Here is a 20,546-nt window from a genome sequence, read left to right as displayed (position 1 = left end):
GTTCTGCCTATCCATGAACAAGGTATATTTTTCCATCTTCTAAGATCCTCTTCTATTTCTCTCTTTAGGGTTCTGTAGTTTTCATTGTATAGGTCTTTCACCTCTTTTGTTAGGTTGATTCCCAAGTATTTTATTTTTTTTGCAGATATTGTGAATGGAGTGTTTTTCCTCATTTCCATTTCAGAAGTTTTGTCGCTGATATACAGAAATGCCTTTGATTTATGCGTGTTGATTTTATATCCTGCCACTTTGCTGAATTCATTTATTAGTTCTAGTAGTTTCTTTGTAGACCCTTTTGGGTCTTCTAGGTATAGAATCATGTCATCTGCAAATAGTGATAATTTAAGTTCTTCTTTTCCTATTTTTATGCCTTTAATTTCTTTCGTCTGTCTAATTGCTCTGGCCAGTGTTTCGAGAACTATATTGAATAGAAGTGGAGATAGAGGGCATCCCTGTCTTGTTCCGGATTTTAGAGGGAATGCCTTCAACTTTTGTCCATTCAGAATGATGCTAGCCTGAGGCTTAGCGTAGATAGCTTTTACAGTGTCAAGGTAAGTTCCTGTTATCCCTAGTTTTTCTAATGTTTTGAACATAAAGGCATGCTGTACTTTGTCGAATGCTTTCTCTGCATCTATCGAGATGATCATATGGTTCTTATCTTTAAGTCTATTGATGTGGTGAATAACATTTATTGATTTTTATATGTTGAACCATCCTTGCATCCCAGGGATGAATCCTACTTGATCATGGTGCACAATTTTTTTGATGTGTTTTTGTATTCGATTCGCCAGAATTTTATTGAGGATTTTTGCATCTAGGTTCATTAGAGATATTGGTCTGTAGTTTTCTTTCTTTGAGGTGTCTTTGTCTGGTTTCGGGATCAGGGTGATGTTGGCCTCATAGAATGAATTTGGAAGAGCTCCCTCTTTTTCTATTTCCTGAAATAACTTGAAAAGTATTGGTATTAATTCTTCTTTAAAGGTTTTGTAAAACTCCGCTGTATACCCATCCGGTCCTGGGCTTTTCTTGGATGGTAGTCTTTTGATGGCTTCTTCAATTTCATCCATAATTTCATTCTTTTTTAAGACTGAGTAATATTCCATTGTGTGTGTACGTATGTATGTGTGTGTGTGTGTGTGTATATATATATATATATATATATATATATATATATATATATATATATATATATATAAAGAAATCATGATATATATCATGATTTCTTTATCCATTCATCTATTGAAGCAAGCCCCCCATTTCTAAATTCTTGATATAATGCCTCCTGCAACGTATATGAACATGAAGAACAGAGATGAAAGAAATGAATCTACACTTGATCTTAGCCAAAAGGCGGAGAAGCGATAAAAAGAAATGAATCTAACCATAGCCAAATAGGAATTCTCTGCATGTGGGTTAGTGCAGGGCTCAGAAGTGAATCCTTTTGCCTCCTGCCTCTGTGTCCAGGGATCCATACCCCACAACTTTTTATTTTATTTTATTTTTTAATGTCTTGACTTGTCCCAGAAGTGTGCAGGTAATGTCTCTCTGGGAAATTCCTGAGGACCTAATATATGCCAAAGATATCACAATGAATTTCCATTTTAAGTATTATTGCTGCCAATGTTTGCAGGTAAAGTTAAGGCAGAGAGCTTAGCCCCAATATGCGTAGCTAATAAGTAGCAGAAATGGAATTCCAATCCAGATATTTAACTTCATAGCCTAAGGCCCAATGTCTGTTCCATAACATGTTGATGGAAGTGTGGTAAAAAGGAAGCTCATGTAATTGGAAACAAAGTCACTAATCTTCCTGTTATAGGTTAGGCAGGCTTTTTGCATTGGGGCAGCTGTCCTGGGTGGATAGAGCAATGTACTTGGAGTTTTGCTTTCATCTTCAAAGGCAAGCTGGGGAATTTCAATTACCTAATCATATTCAGTTATATTTATATATAAATGGGCTTTTGATGAAGACTAATAATGGTATAATTTCTAAAAATATTATTAAAACACTGAGACTATTATTTTTCTCTCACTTTAAAATAGATCTTAATTCCTATCCTTAATATTTTCCATTCTCCCTCACAAAGTCAAATATATAAAGTATATTAACTTAAAAACACAATTGCATATACCATTCTATTGTTATAAAGCATATGCACTCACACACACATTTAAAACATGAACACACATGATACACAGAATTAAGATGAATAAATATTTTCAAATATTTCCATCCATTAGTTCAAATGAATGCATACTTCACAAATATTTTTCACAAAATGTCTTGGCTGGTTAAATAGTGCAGATGTTTGGAAAACATTTCCTTGGCATCAAACATGATTGTAGGTTTAGTTAGTACAGCCCAGTCAATATCTTAGAGGCATTAGTACCTCCTTGGAGAGAGGTAATCCTGAGTATGGATACAAAAGAAGGGACTTTGGGCCACTTTAAAATATGTTTTCTTAAGCTCATAGGAAATGCATTTTTACTAAATTAGAAGTCTTAGTGTTTTATCCAGTGTTCCTCTTCTGGTTTAGAAGTGTGATATAGAATGAAAAAGGAAGGAGGATTCTAAGCATCTACAGACTCTTAGACATACTTGACTGTTGTAGTCTGTGACCTCTTTGCCAGCAGGGGCAATTTTACTTTATTTTTGAAATCAATATTTTTTCTTAGAATCAAAACCTATCACAGTGCCTGATGCTGAATAAATATTTGTTAAATCGGCAAAAGTATTTCTCCATGTATTGATTGAATATAATCCCAGAATAAATAAAAACCTTCAAACTCCCTTGGTCCAGTACTCCTTATGCACATAGGGACAGATTTTTGTTTTGTTTTGATTTGATTAGGGTACAAATTGAATTTCTATTTTTCCTACTTTTATAAATTGCAAAATGCCTGCCCATATATCCCATTTTTCACCCTATCCCTATCCTCTGTTTACATATTGGTGAAGGTTTAATTTTTATGTTTCAGCTCTTTTAGATCTTTTGTCTTTGTTTTTAAAAAGGTAAGTATACAACATACTTAAACATACATAAAGAAAAGTGATTACTACAGTCAAGAAAACCAACATATCCATCATCTCATAGTCACCATTCTTTTATGTGTACGTATGTAGCAGGAGTATCTAAAATGTAGTCTCAGCAAACTTCTAATATACAATATGATATTTTAGCTATTGTCCTCATTGTGTATCTACACACTTATTCATCATCAAAAACTGCATTTTTATATCCTTTGACCTATATCTTCCCATTTTCCTATCTCCTGTATCCCAAGTAACCACCCTGTTACTCTCCATTTCTGTATGCTAATTTTTTAATGTTAGGTTCCATGTGTAAGTGAGATTATATGGTATTTCTTTCTCTGTCTCATTCATTTCCCTTAGCATATTATCCTCCAGTTAATTCACTCTGCTGCCAATAGCAGAAGCACCTTCTTTTTAAAGGTTGAGTACTAGTCTGATTTGTAAATGCCACAATTTCTTTGTCCAGTCATCTATTGACAGACAACTAGGTTATTCCCATACCTTGGCACTCTGAATAGTGCTGTAATGACCAGGGGAGTATAGCGATTTTCATCAAGTGGGAGTATTATTTCCTTCGGGGTACACTCCAAAGAGGGACTGCTGGGTCAATGGTAGTTATACTTTTAATTTTTTTCAAAATGAAGGTCATGGGCTGGGGTTGTTGCTCAGCAGTTGAGCGCTCGACTCCCATGTGTGAGACCCTGGGTTCGATCCTCAGCACCACATAAAAATAAATAAACAAAATTAAGATATTAAAAAAATGAAAGTCATTTAAGTATGACATAAAATCCAGAAAATACTAATAATTACTCAAAATTAAAATTTCAGTTTTTCAAAAAAAACTTTAAACTGAAAAGTAGTGATAAGCTGCACAACTATTTTCAACATATATAAAAAACACTTAATATACACAACACACAATTAGCACTATAAAATAAGAAGAAATAAGCAACTCTATTGAGAAGCTAATAAGAGGGATGAATAGATGTTTGGCAACTGGAAAATACCAAAAGGGGGAAAGTAAAAGCATGGTGAATCTCAGTAAGTATACAAGCTGGGAGTGGGACTCAGTGGTAGAGTATCTGTCTAGCATGTGTGAGGCCTGGGTTCCATTCCCAGCATGAAAAAAAAAATTAAGTTCCTTTATGAAGTATGTATAATTAAACTTGGAGGCCTAACTTTTTATCTCTTATTTTTCAATTTTCTAAAAATATATGTTGACAATATCAAATGTTGGAGAGTATGAGAAGATAATGACATAATCATCATTGGAACAGTAAATTTCTATTTTTCTGGAATGTACTATGTCCATATGAATAAAAACTTAAAATTTATGTATTCTTCACTAGACATTTGACTTATAATAATTTCTTCCAGAATGTACTTCATCAGGTGTGGATGAATGTATATGCAAGAACATTCATCTTGGAATTGTTTACTACAGTTAGAAAATGCAAAAAAAAGCTAGAAGTCCATCACTACGTGGTTGGTTAAACACGTACGTGGTTGGTTAAACACGGTAATTCTATGTTCAGGGTGCAGACAGGCATATATAATATATGATAACAATTTAATATTATGTTCACCTTCATAGAAAACTGTTTAAAAACATATTCACAAGCATTTTATCAGTGGTCTCCTCTGGATAGAGAAATTTGGTATTATTTCAATTTTTCCCATAATAGATCTATTTGAATTTTTATGTGACTTATTTATTATTATTATTATTATTATTATTATTAAATGCTAGGGATTGAACCCAGGGATAGTTAATCACTGAGCCACATCAATAGCCCTTTTTTGTATTATATTTGGGGACAGGGTCTTAATAAGCTGCTTAGGGTCTCACTGAGTTCCTGAGACTGGCTTTGAATTCATGATCCTCCTGCCTCAGCCTCCCAGAAACAACTTATTTTTATAATCAAAAAAAAGACACACACAAAAAAATGACAAATGTATTTTGCCACATTCTCATTCTCAGAAGATATTATCATTCTTACAAGTTTTCCATGTATTAGACATTCATTGGTACTTCATTAAAAATGTATTGAAGAATTACTGCATCAAATATAATTGTTATTTTAATTACTATTTTTAAAATTATGCCTGGAAATGAGCATCTTCCCAGGTTTTCATTTTCTAATCTTTTAACTTCTTGTGTTGATTTCCTTTGCTGACCCTTTGACCATGTTAGCATGTAAAACAAACTTTCTAAACGATTTATCTTAACTCAGGATCAAGATTAAAGGAAGCTATATTAGGGGAACGAGTATGTCAACTGAGAAATGTGCTTTTTTAAATATAAAAATTTACATTAGAGAAAATTGAAGAAATACTGTGAAAAGGTATTTTAGGGCACTCATAAATTCATGACCAGAAGATACTACAGCACCAGTGGGGAGCATGGAGATCCTTTCCAGTGTGCCCTGTACTGAGTACAGGGTATCTATCTTTCTATTGCATTTTTATTGCTGCTACTAACCATAACCATAATTGCAGAACTGTGTGATACCCTCTTCCCAACATCTCATTTCATCTCTTCAGTGACCCAATTAGGAGGGCTGCTTCTGTGTATTAAGTAGCCATCTGCTTTTAAACTTTGCCCTCATCAATACTCTTTGCTACTTTTTCATAGGTCAAGGTTGAGTTGGTAGTAGCAGCAAAATAACAAGCAGAATACATTCATGCACAGAGTTTAGTCAACTTAAGGAAAGCCCAGAGACGCCTTGCTCCCTCCTTGGTGAAAGCCTTGTGTTCCTCCAGAAGTTTCTCAAACCAAATTATAATGATGATGAATCCTCATGCTGTATTCTATCTGCTCCCACAATTTCATCTGTCAGAATTTCCAAAGGCACACTAAGAAATCCTGGATTTAGCCATTTTACAGGTGTAGACAATAAATATACAAAATGCCATGGGGTAAGGTGAAGAGGATGTTCCTTGCCTTTTTTTACCAAAACTTCCCTACTTTTCCAATACATACCTCCCCTCTCCTTGCATTTTATACAAATGCAAAAGTCTAATCTCCATAGAAAAGTATAATACTAGTTCACCAAGAATATTAGATATCAGAATAGGAGTTCTAAATTTATTTATGTATATAAATTCCTGGACAGAATAAAACTCATTACATACTAATGTGGTATGTATGTCAACTATTTGGTAAACTGTCCTCAATATTTTTCCTATCTAGAAATAAGAAATTAGTCTGTCTTAATACTATGTTTCCTAGAAATAGAAACTAAAAAATTATTACCCAGGCAGCGCCTATGTAGATGGAGTACAGTATATAGACAACAGTGCGGTTATTTTTTTTTAAACAACCTAACACCAGAAATGAGTGAAAATAGGCATTAATATTGATCATATTAATAATACAATTTTCTATGAGACTTGACAAAATAGCAATAAATGATACTCATAGCTGCTTCTCCTGCTCCTTAAGGAGGATTTTGTGTTTGAAAGATTAAATTCTAGACTTTTTCTTGCTGGAGTGATAAGAATGAACAAAAAAACTGAAAATGGATTGACTAATTCAAGTTCAAAGAGATGGCCAACTTATAGCAGAAAAATAATGAAAAGAATAGGAAGTCAAACAGGAAAAATAAAGAAGATCTGGAAGGGGTTTTAGAGTGGAGAAGCGAGGTGGCTACCAGATATGAGACAGAGAGGGTAAGGGAAGGGGCTGTTAAGAAGCCCACACCAATCTCAGAATAGTACTGCCAACAATTAGGAAAACTGGCCAGTTGTTTGGTTGTTTGGTTGTTAACTTTTGCAAATACTATCCTCTTCCTCTACAATTCATTTAATAGCTAAGTCTACAATGACCAACACACATCATTACACAGTGTAATTGTTCCCTTTTATCCCTCCTTAATAACATTTTCATGTTCACATGTTGCTCATTTTTATTTGAATCTTATTTTCCTTAATTTTTAGAAGATATCTAGTTCATATTGTTTTTCTAATTTCACTGAAATTGTTTTTGTATAGGTTTAAAATATGACAGCTTACTTACTAGATTTTTTTCCCCTTTGGGTTATCTTATCCTGGCACCCCACCCTGGACCTTTTCTTTTATTTGATCTCTTCTCTTCCTGTCTTGCTTGATTTTGATTCCATTCCCAGCAGGTTTTCCTTGGGATAGGGCCTGTCTTTCTCTTCTGGTCATTTTTATGTTACCTAGGTATTAAAAGGATTCTTTTTCATCTGTATTTAAAGTTCATTTCTGGAGTGCAAAGGGTCCCACCACTCCCACCCATTTAGGGCCTATCATGTTCCCACCTACTATAGGAATAAGCAAAACCACTTTATGCTTAAACTGCTGGGCTCAGATTGAACCCTCTCATTCTCCAGTGAAGATCCAGTGGTACTGGGGGGATTCTTCTGCTCTCAGACATCCAGTAATATCACCTGGCTACTCTTATCTAGATGTTAATAGCATAATACAATGGACTGATAGGTAGGTAGGTAGGTAGGTGAAACAAACATATATAAAAGAGAGAAAATAATTATACATACATATGTAAATATATATAATTTGCTTTTCTGTTCTCCCCCCAATTATTCTGAAACAAACTTACATTACTTTTAGATTTAGAAAAATATTTCATAATTATTCAGGGGCAAAAGCTTATAAGCCCTACATAGAAGTTACTGAGGGACAGTACTTGCCAACACTTAGGCTAAAGGGTATATTTTACAATTCAGTAACCCTCAGGATGGCCACATGCTGCAGGACACTAGGCAGACTCCTCAACCCCATCATAGTAAACTTTTTAATAAAAGTCTTTATAATACAGAAGATATTATATTCCGCTTTCAAGAACAATACAAAAAGGATTAAGTTTTGTTCTCAAAACTACTTGCTATCCAATAAGCCTAAATAACTAAGCCCTCTGACTCCTTTCCAGTTTGATACCCCGATGAGCACACTCAGGGAGGGGGCAAGTAATGTGGCTGGTAAGGTATGTGGCTGGCCCCTAGATCCTGAAAGCAACTGCAGTTAAGTCTCAGCTAGGAAATTCGACTTTTAGTTGTCCAATGGAGGAACTGAATTCTACCACCACCAAGACTGAGCTTGGAAGCAGTTTTCCTCAGAACCTCCAAATAAGTACTCAGTTCAGCCAATTAATGCCTTAATTCCAGCCTAATGAAATCCTGGGAAGAAAACTCATTTGGACTTCTGACCCTCAGAAACCCACGCTCTAAAAATGTGTGCTGTTTTAAGCTGCTAAGATTGCAGCACTTTTTTATAGAGCAATAGAAAAATAATACAGGCAGCTAGTGACCAGATTTCCCTAGAGTGATGCTTATGGGTCCTAACCATGATAAAAACTTCCAAACTGCTTTTTAGCAGTTTCAAAATGAATGACCAGAAAAAGAATATTAGATGTTTGAGGAAAGACTCCAAAATGAAAAGAAAAACAAGACTGGAAAATAAAATTCCAGGGGAGAGAGATCATTTAGGAAACTTAAAAAAAAATTTATATAATTAATATAAATGGCTTTTTTCATTCAAAAATATTTTTCAGCACTTGTTATGTGTCAGGTAGCATTGTAGAAGCTAAGGAATAAAAAATATTTCATTTATAATAAGCTAACATAGAATGCTATGAAAATAAGTAAAGCCCCCCCCAAAAACAATAAACTATATAGCTGAAATTAAAAAAATTCAATAGAAAAAAATAGATGAAAAAAATCAGAGAAATCTTCTTAAAAGAAGAAGAAAAATTATTTTTAAAAGAGGAGGAAAAAAAAGATTATTAAGGAATTACACCCGACATTCTGCCATACAACCAATAGAAATTCCAGAACAAACAGAGGGAACCGAGGAGAGGAATTTAGCCAAGAAACTTAAGAATTTCTCAGAATTCAACAGCACTAGTCTTTAGACTGTATAGACTGTCCAAGTAAACAGAACAGTGAGTGGAACATTGCAGGCACCTGAGCATGTTACTGTGAAATTCGGAACATCAGAGTTATAATTGAAATTATACAAACTTCCAGAGAAAAAAAAGAAATAGGTCACGTACAAAAGAAGGGAAAGAGTGACAGCAGACAGTGACCCTAGAGGCTTGAGCAAAACTAAATAATTTCTTCAAAAATTGTAGAACATAATAATTTTTGGCCTTAAATCCTATACTAGTGTGGTGATCTGTCATGTGAATGAAAGGTAAAACATTTTCAGACATAAAATAACTCTAAAAACTACTTCCCAGGGAGCTTTTATTAGGAAACTACTGGAGAACATTCCAGCAACAATTAATTACCAATGAAGATAAAGGAGTGGAAAAAATCAGGTGATTCAGGGTATGAAAAACTAAAGGAAAGTACCATGACACCATCCATGTAGCAGGTGGAAGATGTGAGTTATTTCCAAGGAAATATCTTATATGTGTGAAGATTTACAAAATAATAGTGATAGGTATATTATAAATCAGAAGAAGCCTGCAGAATATTAAGGATAGTGACAAATCAAATGAAAATGACAGATAAACAGGCAAATCTTCATCAAAAACAATGCCAAACAAAACTGAAAGTCTGCAAGGAAGGAAATTATAGAGCTATAATAAACCACATTTACATAAGCGCAAGACATCTGTAATATACTCATACCAGAAAAGGACAGAAAGAGCAGCGAGGCAAGGATAGCGCAAAATGGTTAAATTCTCATCTACCAGGCACTAGACATGTCCAAAATTGAGAAATCAACAAATATCACTATACCATATTCTTTGGAAAATGGAGTTAAGGCTAGAAAGAAATGGTGAGGTGAGCTTTATATGTTTGCCTTTGGGAAGTGAGCAAGGGAAGGGGGATAAAATTCTATTTTTCCTCATAAGCTCTACAGTGTCATACTTGATTTTGAATTCTACATATGTATTATTTTGAAAAAAACAAAAAATTTAAATTATTAATGCATAACATTTACTTAGTATTTACTTTATGCTAAACACTGTGCAAACACCTCAGGTGCATAATCTTGCATGATCCTAAAAACCCTAAGAAATAGGAAATGTGACTCTCTGTTTTATAGATTGGGAATCTGCAGCCCTCAAAGATTAAGTACCTAGCCTAACATTACATATCTCCCAGTGGAGCAGCCAGGAATTAAACTAGGAACTCTCTTTCTGGAGAGTCTGTGGTCTTCTCTCAATGAGTATATTTGCATAGAAGTCAAACATAATGCTGAGAGCAAAAGCCCTAGACACCATCCCTGTGGGAAACAGCAACAGTAAAATGTTTTGCCTACTGGGACTGGGAAGGCAAGGGACAGAGTCCTTTGATAGGAAAAACCACAAAACTCCCCAAAGAGCAACTAACAATGAAGAAAGGGCATGTTTGGATCAGGGGTGTAGGTCAATTGCATGCCATGGCTGTGGTCCTGGCACAGTTTGGTTAAATCAGGAAATTTCTCAGTGTCTGTCTAACCTGGCATATTGCTCCATAGATTGAGTGTGAGCCGATGGACTACAACTTTGAAGGAATAAGCATGAAGGATCTTTGCATAGCATTGGTGATATAAGGAGTCTAACTCCAGGTTTTGATCTTGGTCAGCTTCCAAGCCTCAACCCTCCCTGTGCCCCTGGGGCCTCACTTCTGAGATAGCCAGTAAGAAAAGCTGGGTGTTTCCTTTTTATTCAGTCAATTCCCTGCCTGTGTACAGGGAATCTCAAAGGAATCCTATCTCACTAACCTTGTACTTTCTTAGCCTTGGGGAATGGTTTGAGAAACCTGCCCTGCTCTCCCCAGAGATCTGAGTTTACTAAGAAACCTTCTTGTAGCCTCTCAGTGTGCATGGAATCATCAGTTGATATCTGAACAAATTTGGGGGTAGGGTGTATCCATTTGCCTCTGCAGGACCATAACAACTGGATAAAGATAGGTGTTACCATGGGGCATTAGTTCCAACAGCAACAGCATTAGCACCAGCAACAATAGAAGGCAAGAGTGGTAACCAAGTGATGGATAGGTCAGGTCCCTTGGTTCCCTCAGGCTTGAAAGCAGGGTCATTAATAGGTAAGACCGTGAAGATCTTAGAGAAAGTGAAGATGGGGAGAGACATTCAGAGGGAACATATACTAATGTGTTTAGAAAGAGCCTCAAATGATTAGATGGAAAAATGGAGGTGATGAGGCCATTCTTAAACATCAACTCAGTGAAACTAATTGCATCAGCTGCTACTATTGGAAAGTCACTTGAGAAAGGAGAAGAAACAACTGAAAACATTTTGTTTCTCATGTCTATATGTCCCAGTGACTGCACAGCACACATTATTTAAGCAGCTTGTGTGAGTCAGGTCATAATATTTCCACATTATAGATAAGTCTTCAAGGGCAGATGCTAACTGAAGCATTGTGCAGAGAAGAGTTCCAGATCTGCTTTACCCTCCTGGGGTGCTGAAACTTACCTTACCCTTAAAGATAATCTAGCTAAATTTACAGATGGGGAAACTGAGTTTCAAAGAGACAAAGTGACTTCGCTTAGATCAAAAAACCAACATATCATGGAAGAATGACTGGAAAGAGTAGTAGTCTGTGCTGGTCTCTCTCCATCCATGACCACCTCAGTTGGCTTGGCTTTATATTTACAAAGATCTACACTATGACAAAATCCATACTTTATCAAAGCTTAAAAGTCCACTTTTATTTTTTAATTGAAAATACTATTAAGACTATTGTAAAAGATCATATGCAGTTGTAAAAAAATAATGTGTTTTAGTACACACTTTAACTAATATCCCCCAGTGCTAACATTTTGCAAAACTATGTCACATTATCAAAACCAGGATACTGACAGGGATACAATCCACCAGGCACATGCAGATTTCTTTAGTTTCACTTGTACTCACACACGGATGCCTCTGTGCGTATGTGTGTGTTTTATTACATGTGTGTTTGTGTATGCACAACTATTAAAATACTGAACATTTCTCTCAGCACAAATATCTTCATGTTGCCCTTTATAACTCTGTCACTTCCTTCCCCACCCAACTCCCTTCCTGAAGACCTGGCAACCATTAATCTGTTCATTTCTAAAAATGTGTCATTTCAAAAACACTATACAAATGGAGTCACCTAGTATATAAAAATTTAGAACTGGCTTTTTCACTTGTCAAAATTCCCTGGAGAGTTATCCAAGTTGTTGAATATATCCATAGTTCCTTTCTACTTCTAAGCAGTATCCCATAATTTGAAGATATTACAGTTTGTTGAACCATTAAAATATCGAACAATTTATGTGACAACCACTTCTACTATGGTGCTATTACTAATAAAATTGTTACAGATATTCATGCAAAATTTGTGTGAAAATAAATTTTCCTGGTATAAATGCCCAAGGGTTCAACTGATGGATTATACGATAGTTGCACATATAGCTTTAACAAAAACTGCCAAATTGGTTTCTAGAGTGACTGTTATTTAACATTCCCCCCAAAATGGATAAATGATCGAATTTCTCCACATCTTCCTCAGTACTTGGTGTTGTCACTATTTTTTATTTTAGATATTCTGAGAGTTGTATAGTGATATCACAGATCTAATTTGTATCTCCCTAATGGCTAACAGTATAGAATATCTTTTCACAAGCCTATTTGTCATCTAATATTCTCTTTAGTGAATCTTTGCTCATGTCTTTTACCCCTTTTTGAACTGGATCTTTTTATTTATTTTTTTTTACTATTGAGGTTTAAGAGCTCTTCACATATTCTAGATATTGGCTCATTGTCAGATACGTAGTATGAAAATATTCTCTCTTACTTTTATGTAGCTTGATTTCTAATCTCAACAGGAGCTTCCATAGAGAAAAAGATTTTAATTTTGAGGAGGTCTAATTAGTCACTTTTCCTCTTATAAATCATCTTTTTGGCATCAAGCCTAAGATTATTTTGCATGAGTCCATTGACCTTTCCCATTCTGAGATTTCACTGCTCCCCATCTGAACAATCTTGATAGTCTCCCCACTGTTATCCCATGTTCATTAAACATAAACTCATACTACAAACTTCTGCAGTACAAATGATGAAGCATAGGTGCTATCATTGAAATACTCAGCTCACACCCACAAAATTCCTCACTGACTACTACAGTGTTATGGTTTGGATGTGAGGTGTCCCTGGAAAGCTCACTTGTGAAGCATGCAAGAAGGTTTAGAGGAGAAATTATCATGTTATGAGAACCTTAACCCAATCAGTGAATTAATTCCCTGATGGGATTAACTGCATGGTAACTGAAGGCAGGTAGGGTGTGGCCGGAGGAGATAGGTAATTGGGGGCATGCCTTTGGGGTCTATATTTTGTATCTGGTGAGTGGACTCTCTCTGCTTCTGACCATCGAGTGAGCTGCTTTCCTCTGCCACACTCTTCCACCCTGATGTTCTGCCTCACCTCAAGCCCCAGGAATAGAGCCAGGCTTCTATGGACTGAGACCTCTGAAACTGTGAGCTTCCAAATAAAATTTTCATTCTCTAAAATTGTTCTTGTCAGGTCTTTTAATCAAAGCAATTAAAAAGCTGACTAAAACATATGATGAGTCTCTTCTGCCTGCCATTGTAATCCCCTGGGCCCCTTGTACTGCTTTTGCCCCACCAACCCCCTAAATATGTGCCATACTTCAACCAAACTACCTACCAGTTGCTCTCCAGAAAGGACTTGTAATAGTGGTTGTAGGCACATGAACCAGAAGAGAGGGGCTTCAGAGTGATGTTTAAAGTTGCCTTTCTGCACATGAAAGTACTACATAATTTATCAATGCTTATTTCAAATGCTACCACCTCCAAAGAGCCTTTCATGGTTGACCCCACCAACATGCTTTATTTTTCTCATGCTAACTCTATAGAACTTCAAGCCTCTCTTACACCGCTTATGTAATTCTCTCATTTGTACCCCAGTTTTGTCCATTCTGCAAAATATCAGTCTGTTTGAGGACAGGAATTCTGTCTTCTCTTTGATTCCCCTAAAGGACTTGGTGCACAGCAAGGACCAAGAAACATTGAGTTGACAGAAACCACATCAGCATTGCTCCAGTTCAGATTATGGCCTCTTAGTTACATCCCTCTTAAAGTAAAAGGGCAAACATACCTCATCTTTCTAGCCTCCAGATCAGCTTCAAGAATTTTTTACCACTTCTTCCTTTTTTTCATATTCTTTCCTCCACACATGACTATAGCAGAAAGAAAAGAAACAAATAAACACTGAAACTGATTCCATACTGAAATTTAAACACCTATGTGACCAATATGTTCAAGTTGAAAGGAAGTAACTTTTCATTCTGCCTTTAATGAAATAGCATGACACTTCCCTAACAGCTTGTCTGGGAACCTACTGCTCACTCCAAATTGCTCGTGATGCTGGGCATAGCAATTCTTCAGCTCCCCTTGAAATTTCTCAAGGTAGAAAACTGACAAGTACCAGAGAGGCCATGGTTGCTAAGACCTACAGGGAAAGGAGTAGTAGAACATTTATTTTTAAATTTCCTCCTTTCTATCAAATGCATGGCTGTTGTTTCCAGTACAGAGAATATGAATGATAAACACTTACCTGAATCATCACAGTCAAGGAAGCCTTGTTAGCTTCCTAAACCACATTAATAATCATGAGAATGAAATTTCAGAGCATTACAGAGAACAAAGTGTCAATCAAAAACATGGTGTTTTTTCACTTGAATTTTTTTTTCAATTCTGGCAACTGATTTGCATGTTTTTGATTTGTAAAAACCAATTGTTTTCACAGTTTGATCTGAGATCAAGAAATAGTTCACTTCCTTGTTTTTCTAGAGGAATATAAAATTCTTTTCCCTGATGAGGTAGCATCTGTTAAATTTAAATTTAATTTCATTGTGCATGTCTCTTTAAAGTAAACAAGTAGTATAGAATCTATATCCTATCTGGGTAAAAATTTTTACAAAGTACCTGAGTTCTTCTTGCAACTTCTAGCAACCCTAAACTACCCTCTTCTAGATACCCACTTGAGCAGAATGACTCCAGTGTGGATTTTACAGCTATAAAAACAAAAAGTGGGAGCTGCCAACGAAAAAGAATAAAAAATAACAACTTGGTTGTTATTTAGCTATTCTAGAGATTAAAATTTGTTTTCACCCTGTAGCAGATGTAGGGAACCAGGCATCTGGAGGCCTTAGTTTGGATATTCATTCACACACACACACACACACACACACACACACACACACATAACTAACATTTATGAGCATCTGCTACATGCCACTCACAGTTGATTGGCACTAAGGGAACATTCAAAAATAAATAAACTGTAGCAACAGCCTTGAAAGAGCTCACAGTGCTAGAAGAGATCTGTTCAAAGTGCTATGGTACTGCAGAAGAATGAGCAACTAATTTTGCCTATGACACCTCTCATAGGAAATATTACATAGGGTCAAAGTAAAGGAGGGAAAGAAAAAGATTTTCTTTTTTTTTTCTTTTTTTATTGGTTGTTCAAAACATTACAAAGCTCTTGACATATCATATGTCATACATTAGATTCAAGTGGGTTATGAACTCCCTTTTTTACCCCAAATACAGATTGCAGATTCACATCGGTTACACATCCACATTTTTACATAATGTCATATTAGTAACTGTTGTATTCTGCTACCTTTCCTATCCTCTACTATCCCACCTCCCCTCCCCTCCCATCTTCTCTCTCTACCCCATCTACAGTAATTTATTTCTCTCCTTGTTTTTTTTCCCATTCCCCTCACAACCTCTTATATGTAATTTTGTATAACAATGAGGGTCTCCTTCCATTTCCATGCAATTTCCCTTTTCTCTCCCTTTCCCTCCCACCTCATGTCTCTGTTTAATGTTAATCTTTTCCTCCTGGTCTTCCTCCCTGCTCTGTTCTTAGTTGTTCTCATTATATCAAAGAAGACATTTGACATTTGTTTTTAAGGGATTGGTTAGCTTCACTTAGCATAATATGCTCTAGTGCCATCCATTTCCCTGCAAATTCCATGATTTTGTCATGTTTTAGGGCTGCATAATACTCCATTGTGTATAAATGCCACATTTTTTTATCCATTCATCTATTGAAGGGCATCTGGGTTGGTTCCACAGTCTAGCTATTGTGAAATGTGCTGCTATGAACATCGATGTGGCAGTATCCCTGTAGTACGATCTTTTAAGGTCTTCAGGGAATAGTCCGAGAAGGGCAATAGCTGGGTCAAATGGTGGTTCCATTCCCAGCTTTCCCAGGAATCTCCATACAGCTTTCCAAATTGGCTGCACCAATTTGCAGTCCCACCAGCAATGTACAAGAGTACCCTTTTCCCCACATCCTCACCAGCACTTGTTGTTGTTTGACTTCATAATGGCTGCCAATCTTACTGGAGTGAAATGGTATCTTAGGGTGGTTTTGATTTGTATTTCTGTGACTGCTAGAGATGGTGAGCATTTTTTCATGTACTTGTTGATTGATTGTATGTCCTCGTCTGAGAAGTGTCTGTTCAGGTCCTTGGCCCATTGTTGATTGGGTTATTTGTTAACTTATAGTTTAATTTTTTGAGTTCTTTGTATATTCTGGATATTAGGACTCTATCTGAAGTGTGAGGAATAAAAATTTGTTCCCAGGATGTAGGCTCCCTGTTTACCTCTCTTATTGTTTCTCTTGCAGAGAAAAAACTTTTTAGTTTAAGGAAGTCCCATTTGTTGATTCTTGTTATTAACCCTTGTGCTATGGGTGTCTATTAAGAAATTTGGAGCCCAACCCCACAAATGTAGATCGGAGCCAACTTTTTCTTCTATCAGACGCAGAGTCTCTGATTTGATATCAAGCTCCTTGATCCATTTTGAGTTAACTTTTATGCATGGTGAGAGGAAGGGATTCAGTTTCATTTTGTTGCATATGGATTTCCAGTTTTCCCAGCACCATTTGTTGAAGATGCTATCCTTCCTCCATTACATGCTTTTAGCCCCTTTATCAAATATAAGATAGTTGTAACTTTGTGGATTGGTCTCTGTGTCCTCTATTCTGTACCATTGGTCCACCTGCCTGTTTTGGTAAAAGTACCATGCTGTTTTTGTTACTATTGCTCTGTAGTATACTTTGAAATCTGGTTTTGCTATGCCGCCTGATTCACACTTCCTGCTTAGAGTTGCTTTTGCTATTCTGGGTCTTTTATTTTTCCAGATGAATTTCATGATTGCTTTATCTATTTCTACAAGAAATGCCATTGGGATTTTGATTGGCATTGCATTAAACCTATAGAGAACTTTTGGTAATATCACCATTTTGATGATGTTAGTTCTGCCTATCCATGAACAGGCTATATTTTTCCATCTTCTAAGATCTTCTATTTCTCTCTTTAGAGTTCTGTAGTTTTCATTGTATAAATCTTTCACCTCTTTTGTTAGGTTGATTCCCAAGTATTTTATTTTTTTTGAGGATATTGTGAATGGGGTGTTTTTCCTCATTTCCCTTTCAGAAGTTTTGTCGCTGATATACAGAAATGCCTTTGATTTATGCATGTTGATTTTATATCCTGCCACTTTGCTGAATTCATTTATTAGTTCTAGTAGTTTTTTTGTAGACCCTTTTGGGTCTTCTAGGTATAGAATCATGTCGTCCACAAAGAATGATAATGTAAGATCTTCTTTTCCTATTTTTGTGCCTTTAATTTCTTTTCTCTGTCTAATTGCTCTGGCCAGTGTTTCGAGAACTATATTGAACAGAAGTGGTAAGAGAGGGCATCCCTGTCTTGTTCCAGATTTTAGAGGGAATGCCTTCAATTTTTCTCCATTCAGAATGATGCTAGCCTGAGGCTTAGCGTAGATAGCTTTTACAATGTCAAGGTAAGTTCCTGTTATCCCTAGTTTTTCTAATGTTTTGAACATAAAGGCATGCTGTACTTTGTCGAATGCTTTCTCTGCATCTATCGAGATGATCATATGGTTCTTATCTTTAAGTCTATTGATGTGGTGAATAACATTTATTGATTTTCGTATGTTGAACCATCCTTGCATCCCAGGGATGAATCCTACTTGATCATGGTGCACAATTTTTTTGATGTGTTTTTGTATTCGATTCGCCAGAATTTTATTGAGGATTTTTGCATCTAGGTTCATTAGAGATATTGGTCTGTAGTTTTCTTTCTTTGAGGTGTCTTTATCTGGTTTCAGAATCAGGGTGATGTTGGCCTCATAGAATGAATTTGGAAGAGCTCCCTCTTTTTCTATTTCCTGAAATAACTTGAAAAGTATTGGTATTAATTCTTCTTTAAAGGTTTTGTAAAACTCCGCTGTGTACCCATCCGGTCCTGGGCTTTTTTTGGTTGGTAGTCTTTTGATTGCTTCTTCTATTTCATCCATTGTTATTGGTCTGTTCAAATTGTGTGTATCCTCCTGACTCAGTCTGGGCAAATCATATGACTTAAGAAATTTATCGATGTCTTCACTATCTTCTATTTCATTGGAATATAGGGTTTCAAAATAATTTCTAATTGTCTTCTGTATTTCTGTAGCATCTGTTGTGATATTGCCTTTTTTATCCCGTATGTTAGTAATTTGAGCTCTCTCTCTTCTTCTCTACGTTAGCATGGCTAAGGGTCTGTCAATCTGATTTATTTTTTTGAAGAACCACTTTTAGTTTTGTCAATTTTTTCAATAGTTGCTTTTGTTTCAATTTCGTTGATTTCCGCTTTGATTTTAATTATTTCTTGCCTTCTGCTACATTTGCTGTTGTTTTGCTCTTCCTTTTCTAGGGCTTTGAGATGAAGTGTGAGCTCATTTATTTGTTGGTTTTTTCTTTTTTTGAGGAATGACCTCCAGGCGATGAATTTCCCTCTTAAAACTGCTTTCATTGTGTCCCATAGATTCCGATATGTTGTGTCTGTATTTTCCTTTATCTGTAAGAATTTTTTGATTTCCTACTTTATGTCTTCTGTAAACTATTGATCATTCAGTAACATATTGTTCATTTTCCATGTGATGTAGGATTTTTTCTTCCTTCTTTTATCATTGATTTCCAGTTTCATTCCATTATGATCAGATAAAATGCATGGTATTATCTCCACCCCTTTATATTTACTGAGGGTTGTCCTATGGCATAACATATGGTCTATTTTGAGAAGGATCCATGTGCTGCTGAGAAAAACGTATATCCACTTGATGATGGTTGATATATTCTATATATGTCAGTTAAGTCTAGGTTATTGATTGTGATATTGAGTTCTATAGTTTCTTTATTCAACTTTTGTTTGGAGGATCTGTCCAATGGTGAGAGAGGTGTGTTGAAGTCACCCATAATTATTGTGTTGGGGTCTATTTGATTCTTGAACTTGAGGAGAATTTGTTTTATGAATGTCGCAGCACCATTATTTGGTGCATAAATATTGATAATTGTTATGTCTTGTTGGTGAATGGTTCCTTTTAACAGTATATAATATCCTTCCTTATCCCTTTTGATTAACTTAGTCTTGAAGTTGATTTTATTCGATATGAGGATGGCCACCCCTGCTTGGTTACGAGGACCATGTGCGTGGTATATTTTTTCCCAACCTTTCACCTTCAGCCTGTGTATGTCTTTTCCAGTCAGTTGTGTCTCCTGGAGGCAGCATATTGTTGGATTTGTTTTTTTAATCCATGTTACCAGCCTATGTCGCTTTATGGAGAGTTTAAGCCATTAATGTTTAGAGTTACTGTTGATATAGGGTTTTTACTTCCAGCCATGTTTGATTATTTGTCTTTTTTTAAAATTTAGTTTGTGTCTCCATGATTAGCTTTCCCCCCGCCCTCTGTCTTTACTGAGGCACTTCCCACTGTTGGTTTTGGTTGTTGTTTTTCATTTCTTCCTTATGTAGTGTTTTGCTCAAGATGCTTTGCAATGCTGGTTTTCTGGCTGCAAATTCTTTTAACTTTTGTTTATCATGAAAGATTTTTATTTTGTTGTCGTTCCTGAAGCTTAATTTTGCTGGATACAAAATTCTTGATTGGCATCCATTGTCTTTCAGTGTTTTAAATACGTTGTTCCAGGATCTTCTCACTTTCTGCATCTATGATGAAAAATCCGTTGTTAATCTTATTGGTTTACCCCTGAATGTAATCTGCCTCCTTTCTCTTGTAGCTTTTAATATTTTCTCTTTGTTCTGTATATTGGATATCTTCATAACAATGTGTCTTGGCGTTGGTCTACTGTGATTTTGTATGCTCGGTGTCCTGTATACATCTACAATTTGTATATCTGTTTCCTTTTTTATTTCTGGAAAGTTTTCTATAATTATTTCATTCAGCAGGTTGCTCATTCCCTTGGTTTGAACCTCTATACCTTCCTCTATCCCGATGACTCTTAAGTTTGTTTTTTTTATGTTATCCCAAATCTCTTGGATGTTTTTCTCGTGATTTTTTACCAGCCTTTCTGAGTTGGCTAGACTCTTTTCAAGATGATATATTTTGTCTTCATTATCTGACGTTCTGACTTCTACTTGCTCCACTCTGTTAGTGATACTCTTATTTGAGTTTTTAATTTGGTTTATAGTTTCCTTCATTTCTAGAATTATTGTTTG

General features: G+C 35.8%; 1 long non-coding RNA gene across 1 annotated transcript in view; it reads right to left on the bottom strand.

Moving 5' to 3' along the window:
• The window catches only part of LOC308632630, a 209,887-nt gene extending 195,691 nt beyond the window's left edge, over positions 1 to 14,196 (bottom strand). Inside the window, exon 1 of the long non-coding RNA XR_014018619.1 lies at positions 14,114 to 14,196. This is a non-coding gene — a long non-coding RNA (uncharacterized lncRNA). The remainder of the gene's footprint in view (positions 1 to 14,113) is intronic.
• Positions 14,197 to 20,546: the final 6,350 nt, after the last annotated feature.

This window comes from Spermophilus citellus (genome assembly GCF_964194105.1).
Source record: "Spermophilus citellus genome assembly, chromosome: 2".
In the NCBI taxonomy this organism is placed as follows: Eukaryota; Metazoa; Chordata; class Mammalia; order Rodentia; family Sciuridae; genus Spermophilus; species Spermophilus citellus.
The sequence above is the reverse complement of the archived record's forward strand: the minus strand, read 5'-3'. Positions and strand labels throughout refer to the sequence as shown.